The 8873-nt window shown below is 31.0% G+C and overlaps 1 pseudogene; it reads right to left on the bottom strand.

Annotated features, from left to right (window-relative positions):
• Positions 1-6150: 6150 nt before the first annotated feature.
• LOC114189933 (AP2/ERF and B3 domain-containing transcription factor RAV1 pseudogene) lies at positions 6151-7915 on the bottom strand (annotated as a pseudogene).
• Between the last annotated feature and the right edge of the window lie 958 nt (positions 7916-8873).

Below are 8873 nucleotides of genomic sequence, written 5' to 3' on the forward strand. Positions count from 1 at the left end.
TATCGTTCCCAATATTAAACTTGCTTATACTTTGTTACACATGATCTCGAATATTAACTAAGTATGTTTCTTAAAAAAAAAATATTTTATGTAATGCAAAATTGAACTCTCAAATTTATAGTCAAATATTTTATGTAATACAAAATTAAACAAAAAAAATACAAGTATTTAATGAAATAAAAATAATAAAACGTATTTAAAAAAATTAATTCAATAAAATTGAGGTTTAAATTTCCTAAAATATGGCACTAAAGTTGTGATGAGAAAAATAATATCTTAAAGATTTAAGAGGATTTGATAGATACTAAACAACTCAAATAGTTAAAAGAGATGAAATAAAAAATTCGTAATAAAATAAGAATTTTTCAAATAAGACCAAATAAAAAAATATTAAAAGATCTTTTAACAATTTAAAACGGAATGAGTATGGAAATGATAATGAATTGAATATATAGTCCTTATTCCTATGTCTAATTTTAAAAAATAAATATTACTTATATCCATATCATGTCCTCTAAATTTTTGGATTTTAGATAAAAAAAAATGGAACGAATGAAAATAATACCTACCAATTTAGATGTATTTGTCTTCCTAGTTTAAAAATATCATGAAAGAAGAATGTAAAAAGAGAAGGAAAAATAGAAAACACACAAACTGAATAAAAAAGGAAGAGTAATATACACCAAAACCCCAAAATGCATGAATGATTGTAGTCATGTCATGACCCAAAAGAGAGAAAAAAAAGTGGCATTTTTTATTTTTTATTTTTTCGGGTGGGCTGGGTTTCCAGCTTGATCTTGTTTATATAATAAAATAAAAGCTTGAATATTTTTTCTATTTTTTAAAATTTGGAATAAATTTACTTTTGGTCATATAAACTTAAAACCGTCTTTCAATCCTAAGAATTTAAAAATTATTTTTTTAATCTCTCTATCTCAAGTACTGCTGTTTAATTTATACTTACACTGTTAGTAATCTACTTATAATTTTGTTCATACCACTAAATACCTTCTCACGTGTTTATTTTGGTTTAAAAATATTCACTTTAATACATTTAAATGTAACTGGAAAAAGAAACTGTTATTTTTTTCAAATTACAAAGATTTTAAAATAATTTTAAATTTTTACTACCAAAAAAATTTTTACTCTAAATTTAACTTATTAAATATACGTTCAAATTAAAATAATTTCTTACTTTTCTGATTGAGAAAAAGGAATCGTCATAATCTTAACACTACTCTATCATTGTATGATAATATATATGATACCTCTGGTTTTTTGTACGAAAAAATAAACGTGAGAAATATTTTAGTCCTAATTATAAGAAAAAAGTAAATTTTTAATCATTATTTTTCATTTCGTAAATTACCGGGAAGTCATTTACCCCTTAAAACCCCTGATACTATTAAAATTATTTTATATTTTGTGACATTTCTTTAGAAAAAGAAAATCATAAGAAATGTATTTGATCTCATTTTCCTCAAAATTTTGTAAAGTTCCATAAAATATCAGTAGAAAAAGTCCTTATACAATGTAACCATATAAGTCGCATACAAGGATTGAAAAAATATATCGAGTCATCATCGTAAAAAAATGTTACTTATTTTTCTTTTTAATTTTATAGAAAAAAAAATAATAATAGTCAATTAAAAACCGATTGAGTCAACTAGTCTTAATTCATATGTAAAGGATTCTCACATACATTGTTATATGGAATGAGTAAAATTGTTAATTGATGACGTGATTAGCATCTGATAAATTAAGGTCAACAGATATTTAATGTTTGTAATTACTTGAAGTAATTGAAATGTTTAGCAGGCAAGTAGCGAGAACAAGTTAGCTAAGTCAAATGTTTTAGGAAACAAACATTTTGGGTGTCGGAAACATCTAAGGAAAACAAAGAAAGAGAAAGAAGAAACAATGTCGGAGACGAAAATGAAGAAATGACTATAAACCAAAAGACTCCTGTGAGTGTAGGAAACGTTCATCGCTGCACCTATCTATCACAGACCCTTCTTCTTCCTCTTTCGTCCATATATTTTGCAGAGACAAAGTCCCAACCAAACACCTCAATGCTACCTTGAAAATTCCAAATTTTGTCATCATTAATTACAGCAGGTAGAACAAACTACGACTATTTGTTCAAATCAAAATTATCATAAAAGTCTATTCCTAAAACAAACACCCATATGTTTATTTAAATCATATGATCCAACTCTTATGGCGACAGAAACAGAATTTGGAATAGTGAATAAGTAGAGTCTGATGTGAAGCTATTAATTTAGTGGATATGAGAATTAAATCCGAACCTAAATAAAATTGACACTTGTGTCTAATACGTCGTAATAAGTAGCATGCATGTGGTTGAAGATTGAAACATTTAACGAATAAAATGTCGAAGGTTTTGTGCACAATCACAGGAAGTCATAGATACACATTTGGCTCTTTACGCAGACTAGATGGAACATGAAGTGTTCAAAAATATATTTATATTTTCTATGGAAGAGGTCACGTGGGACCTCACCTCGTTTCCAAAGTGCCTCGATTATTAATTCTCTGATTTTAGAAGATTCAATTCCACTATTACAACACCAGACTATGACTTCTGCCAGAGAGTAATGTTCCTCAACATCATTGAAACATTTGGAAGAAGAATAACATTATGTTTCGGTTTGAATTTTCTCATGTCCAGGGAAAGACTAGTTAATAACTTCTGTATGCTTATTTATTCCGCAACTACCGATTAATTAAAATAATGTTATTTCATTTATCATAAAATGACTATAAATCTAGTCAGATTTGTAATTTATAGGTTTAATTATTCGGATGATCCAATTTGGTGAGAGTGTGTCAATTTCGTACCCGCATAAAAATAATGTCAATACTTACTTTTGAAAAAGTGCATCAATTAGGTTTCTTTGAGAAAAAAAAAATTAACGCCATTCACAGCATGTCACGTGTCACTTTCTAGTTTTTTTAATTTTTTTTTGCAACATTTTTTTGTTGTCACGTGTCATGTCCTTGTGACACGTGACAATGTCACTCTCACGTGGCAGGATAATACCACGTGTGACAAATGTCATTGTACTGATTTCAATTTAGTATCTATATATACCTCATTGTTTCAATTTAGTTCCCACTCTTGTGTCTTTTGTTCAATTTTGTTCCAAATTTTTTTAATAATTGAAATACATTTTTTAATTCACTTTTTCATAAAATTAAAAGTAATTAAGTATAAATATTTTTATGACATTAAGTACTGATATTTACATTAAAATTTAGTGGTAAGAAAATGTGATACTAATAGAACAATATAGTCATCAACTTTTTTTTCTTCAAAATAGAGCAATATTGTCTCTCTCCAATTGAAGACCAAATTTATTATTTGTATAAATGTTATACTAATATTTTTTTTATTAAAAATGACTTTTTAGCATATTACGTTATTGTATATTATTAACCCATATCTTGTCAATGTATTTTTTGACCACTAAATTTTAATTTAAAATATAAGTACTTAATTTTGTAAAAATATACTTAAGTAGTTTTAATCTTATAAAAAAATGAATTAAAAAATATACTTCAATTATTAAAAAAAAATTAGGATAAAATTGAACCAAAGACACAAAAGTTGAGACTAAATTGAAACAATGAGATATATACGGGTGTTAAATTGAAATCATTACAATGACATTTGCCACACATGGCATTATCCTGTCATGTGATACTGACATTAACACGTGTCACAACAGGGACTTAACATGTGACAACAAAATTTTTTTGCAAAAAATAAAATAAAATATACAGAGAGTGACACATGGCATGCGGTGTTAATTATTTTGTTCTGACAGAGACTTAATTGAGACATTTTTTCAAAAATAGGAATGTAATTGACGTTTTTTCCCCCGGATACCAAATTATATACTCCTATCAAAATAAGTATCGTCCAAATAATTAAACCTAATTTATACTATGTAAAAGTAATCAAAAAATTTGGAACCGATTTAACATATTATGGCAACCTTTTTTTTCCTTCCCTTTTACTCATTCTTTGTTTTCTTTATGTATTTTTTTTCTATGAAAATATAGTTGCCATTTTGCATTGATTGTGCTTAGCATGGGTTCTGTTTTTATTTTTAATAACTTAAACAATAATAATCTTTAATATATAAATTTAGTAACTTCCCCAATAATATTTTTAAAAGTGTTTATTGTCAACATTTTTCTTAATAAAACAAATTGGTTATAATCACGAAAGACCCTAAATTGGTGATATTCCTTATTGGCCTGCGAATTATTCTTCCCTTTTTGTTAAGCTTCGCGGTTTATTAGTTGGATTGATTTTATTAGGCTTCAATGTTCAACCTTTCATATTAAAATTTATGGTGTGTACGGTAAGAGCGAAGAACATATAGAAAAGAAAAAACATAGACAATGATGTTTTCTTTTTATACGGTCGAAGGAGAAAATCAAAGAAAAGTGTTTGTTTCTTTTAGAACTATTTTTCAGTTTTAGGTTTTTTTTTTTTTTTTTAAGTTTCCTCTTACTTTTCTTTCCTTCAAACAGATGAGCGTGAATGTGACTCAAATGTTACAAACAATTGACTATTTTTCCTAAAATTATTTATGCACAATTGTATAACGATATTATCTGCAACTTGCAATTTGAAATTGTATTTCCAATTTATTTAAATACTTGATTTTAATCCAAGATATTTTCGGTCAAAAGAAAACCCAATTCCTCAAAATACTGAAATTATTTTAGTGCTAAAACATTGTCTATAATGTATCTTCATACACACAGTCCTATAAAATTGAATATTGAACTGTGTAGTTAAAGAATAATGCTATTTGTAATAATTTTGCAGTCTAATGGTGGCAGTTAGTGTTACATATATTTTTGTGATTTATTTTGATAAGCAATGAGGAATTAAACAAAAAAGAAAACAACGTAGATCGAATATAAATGAGTTGAATATTTGATAAAGAAAATTGAAATGCTGAAAATGGAGCCGATTCTATACCCGAAAGTCGTAAAACCCAGTAAATATTATGATTAGTAAAATATATAGAAAGTGTGGTTAGATTTACAGATAGAATTTTACTAAGGAGATACAATATTAATGAAACCTGAGTCTAATTATATAAAAAATTTATATCATTTTCAACTCAAAATCTTAAGACAATAAGTTTATAAATTTTTATTCTTTTTATAATGTTTTACTTTCTTATTTTTAACTAATCTAAAACTTATACTCATATTTAAATTTTTAACCGGGGGTGAAGAAGGAAAAAGAAAAGAAGGTGAAGATGTTTTAATGAAAAATGGGGGTTTGAGATTTGCGGGGTGTTTTTCTGGGAAGGAGTTGGGAATTGTTTAGTGGTACAGAAACGATGGAAAACAATGGTAGATTCATGGAAAGTTGACTATTCCAAAAACAAGGTACTGCTATGAGGTCCATAATTTTAAGAATGTTAGAAAAAGCTATGGTCATGCACAGTACGCCATGCCCACTTGCCAAGTAGCTCTTTCTCACTTTCTTTCTTTATTGGACAAATGTCTAATTATCAACTTGTTCACACTTTCCTAGGTCATGCCATGGACCCCTCCTCCCTCAATGTATAATCTACGTCTATTAACTTTTCCAAATTTTCTTCCCAGTAAAAAGTTTCATATCTCATTTCGCAATCATAAGAAAAGCTCGAAAGAGAGGAAAGAATATAAGCGTGAATTTAATTCTGTTAATTTTGAGAAAATATTCATTTAATTTTATTCAATTTTAACGGGATTTTTTTTTTTATATTAAGACGTCTAGTTTAATTGTTTGAATAGAGTTTCTGCATTGTTGTGGATAAAGTAAAACAGTGATTCACCGACAAACATTAACCTAACATAAGTTGAAATAATTTTGTTTGCCTAATTGGGTAGAGAATACTAATCCGTATATGTACATAAGGTTTTCAGCCATAATCTCCTGCTATAAATAGTTCACGCAAATGATTAAAAAATTAATTGAAATAAGAATTGTGAAAATTGTTTTATTTATCTTTCTAAATTTTAGATTTAACATAAGTAAATATCTAAATCTTATACTCAATCCTACAAGTTAAACTAGAATTAGATTACGCGATGATGGTAAAGCAAGCTGAATCATGAAATGGAGAACACCGCACATGCAAAATACATGCACGAGTTACAATACGAAGTTGATTTTTGAGTTATAATTTTTGGAGTAGGAAATAGCTGTTCACAGTTAATGTTCCTGTGTCTTAAAAGATAAGAAGTACTCTTATAGAAAAATAAGCAGCTGTACTCCTGATTCCTTTATTAAAAAAAAAAAAAAAACTGTGTCATACATGTTGCCCTAATTTTCCTTTTTTCTTTTTTTTTTTTCTCTGAGAATATACATCTTTTGTAACAAGATGGCAACTTGAAACATGGCCACCATCCATCAATCTACCTGCTCTCTACCTCCTCAATCTTTCTCTCAACAATTCAACAGTTACAAAATTCACAAAAACAAACGTAAAAACTATAATGTTACAAAGCTCCAATTACTTTTAACTTCTTGCTACATTCAAATGCAAACAGTTCCATCTCTTTCCGCTTCCCCTCATAGCCAACCCGTACACCATCCGAGCCGGGTAGTTTCAAAAGGTTCACCCCGAAAAGCCGAACCATCTGAACCGGCTCAACAACTGGTCCCACCGGGACAAACAAACCGCCACCATTATTGTTATTAAGCTCACAAATACCGCCACTGCTCCTGGCCTTGCAGTCTATATAAAGCTGCCGGTCCGGTCCGGTTGACTTGAAAAACCGAACCGCGTCACCGGCTCTCAGATTATTCTCCTTCACAAACCGGCTCCATCCTTTTGTAAGCACGTAGCTCTGGCTACTATTCCAATACGAGTAACGGAACCGCCACACTTTCCCTCCAACGTCCTCGAAGTTCAGCAGCACTCCCTTCGCCGCCGCCGCCGCAGCAGTGCACGGTGAGACTCCGCTACCGGATCCGCTGCTCAACGGGAAGTGCTTCTCCGCGTGCTGCTTCGGTATAACCAATCTATTCAGCTTGCCGACGTCGCTGGGAGTGACCGTTTTCTCGAACAGCTGCTCACGCGCCTTCGCATCGTACGCACCGCTGGAGGCGGCGCCGGCGTAGCGGCGGCGCCTGCCGCCGCGAGTGCTCTGCTGGAGCTCGTCGTCGTAGGTGTGCTTGCGGAGCATGTCGACGATCTCGGACTTGGAATGCGAGTTAAGGAACTCGGACTCTGCGTCGTCGCCTGCTCCGGCAAGAGGCTTGAAGTTTGTGACAGCGTCGCGGCCTCGGAACCTCTGCGCCGCGATGTCGTAGGCTCTGGCGGCTTCGTCTTCCTCGTTGAAGGTGCCAAGCCAGACTCGCTGGTGCTTCTCGTAAATCTGAGCGCCCCAACGACCGTTGGGTTGCGGCACCACGCCTTTGTATTTGGAGGACGGAAGTTTGCGGGATTCGGCCTCGCCGGAAACGGCGTCGGGGTCGACGCCGGCGCTTCCGACGCGGATTAGAGGAGGCGGAGATAGGTTGGGAGGAAGGGAAAGAGATTCGCTGGTTGTGGTGGTTTCATCCGTGGAAGTGTCCATTTTTCGTTTGTAACGGTTATGAATTTGGTTTTGTGTGGAGTGAGTGAAGAAAATGTTATAGTTATTTGAGTAGTTAATGTAGTGTAGGATGAAGCAGTGTGTGAAGGAAGGGAGGAAGAGGAAAATGAGAGAGTAGAAGAAACTGGAGAATAGGTAAGATTTGGTTTGAGGTGGATATTATATATAGAAAGAGGAGGAACTAGGAAGGTGAGGTTGTGTTATTTATTGGAACATGAAATGTAAGGAGGTTGGGATGATTTAGGCATCATGGGCAATTACTAATTTCATTTCAATGAATTTGATATGGAGGAATGCATGATATGTGGTGTGGGTGGGTCAACCATTGGAGAAGGAGAAAAATTCATTGATGGGGGAGAGAGAGAGAGAGAGATAAGATTACACTAGAAAATCACTACATTTGATATGGAGGTAATTATCTCACACTCATAAAATTATATAATGATGAATATAATTCATCCACTTTTTTCATCTTCTTTTTAAATGATATTTTATTATTTTATCTCTCTTTCAAATTCATATTATATATTATGCTGGTAATTTTTTTATATATGAACAATTTAACATTGTCTAATAATATTAATTTTTCTGATATTTAAAGAAAATTCTTTTGTAATTTTAGCCTTTTCAAAATTACATTTATATCGTACAAAATTAACTTGTTAGAGACATGGTTAATCTACTGATTAACACGTAACAAAATATGAACCTAGATCAAAGCTAACATCTGATTAAAAATTACAAAAATAGATATTCTTCTCCTCTCTGGTTTAGGGAAAAAAATGTGTCCACCTATTAAACAAATGAAAGATGTTACTTCATATTTTTTTATATATAAGAAATAATGTTTATTTAAAAACTAGAGAACATTTTCATCTTAAAACAGTTTTTTAAGAAGATTCATTTTTATATTCTGTTTTCTTTTATTTCTACAATTACTTCAATTTGAAGTGGACTTTTGCAATGTTTTTTGTGAGATCATAAAAGTAGGGTATAAAATATTTCAGAAAGAAAAAAAAAAAACGCTTGCAATGCATGTAGTTTCTAACAGACAGTGATGATTGGAAATCACAAAAGAAAAAAAATCAATATTACCATTTGTTTATTGACTTTTACTCGTAATTTTATATTTTTAATAATTATTAGTAAGAAAATATTGTAAGGAGGTGTTGACCCTTCTCTTTTTAAAATATTATAAATAATAAATATAAGGTATTATTACTTCCCTGTTC

The sequence above is a fragment of the Vigna unguiculata genome, chromosome 7 (assembly GCF_037176805.1).
Source record: "Vigna unguiculata cultivar grain cowpea cultivar isolate G323 ecotype 2 chromosome 7, ASM3717680v1, whole genome shotgun sequence".
Classification (NCBI taxonomy): Eukaryota; Viridiplantae; Streptophyta; class Magnoliopsida; order Fabales; family Fabaceae; genus Vigna; species Vigna unguiculata.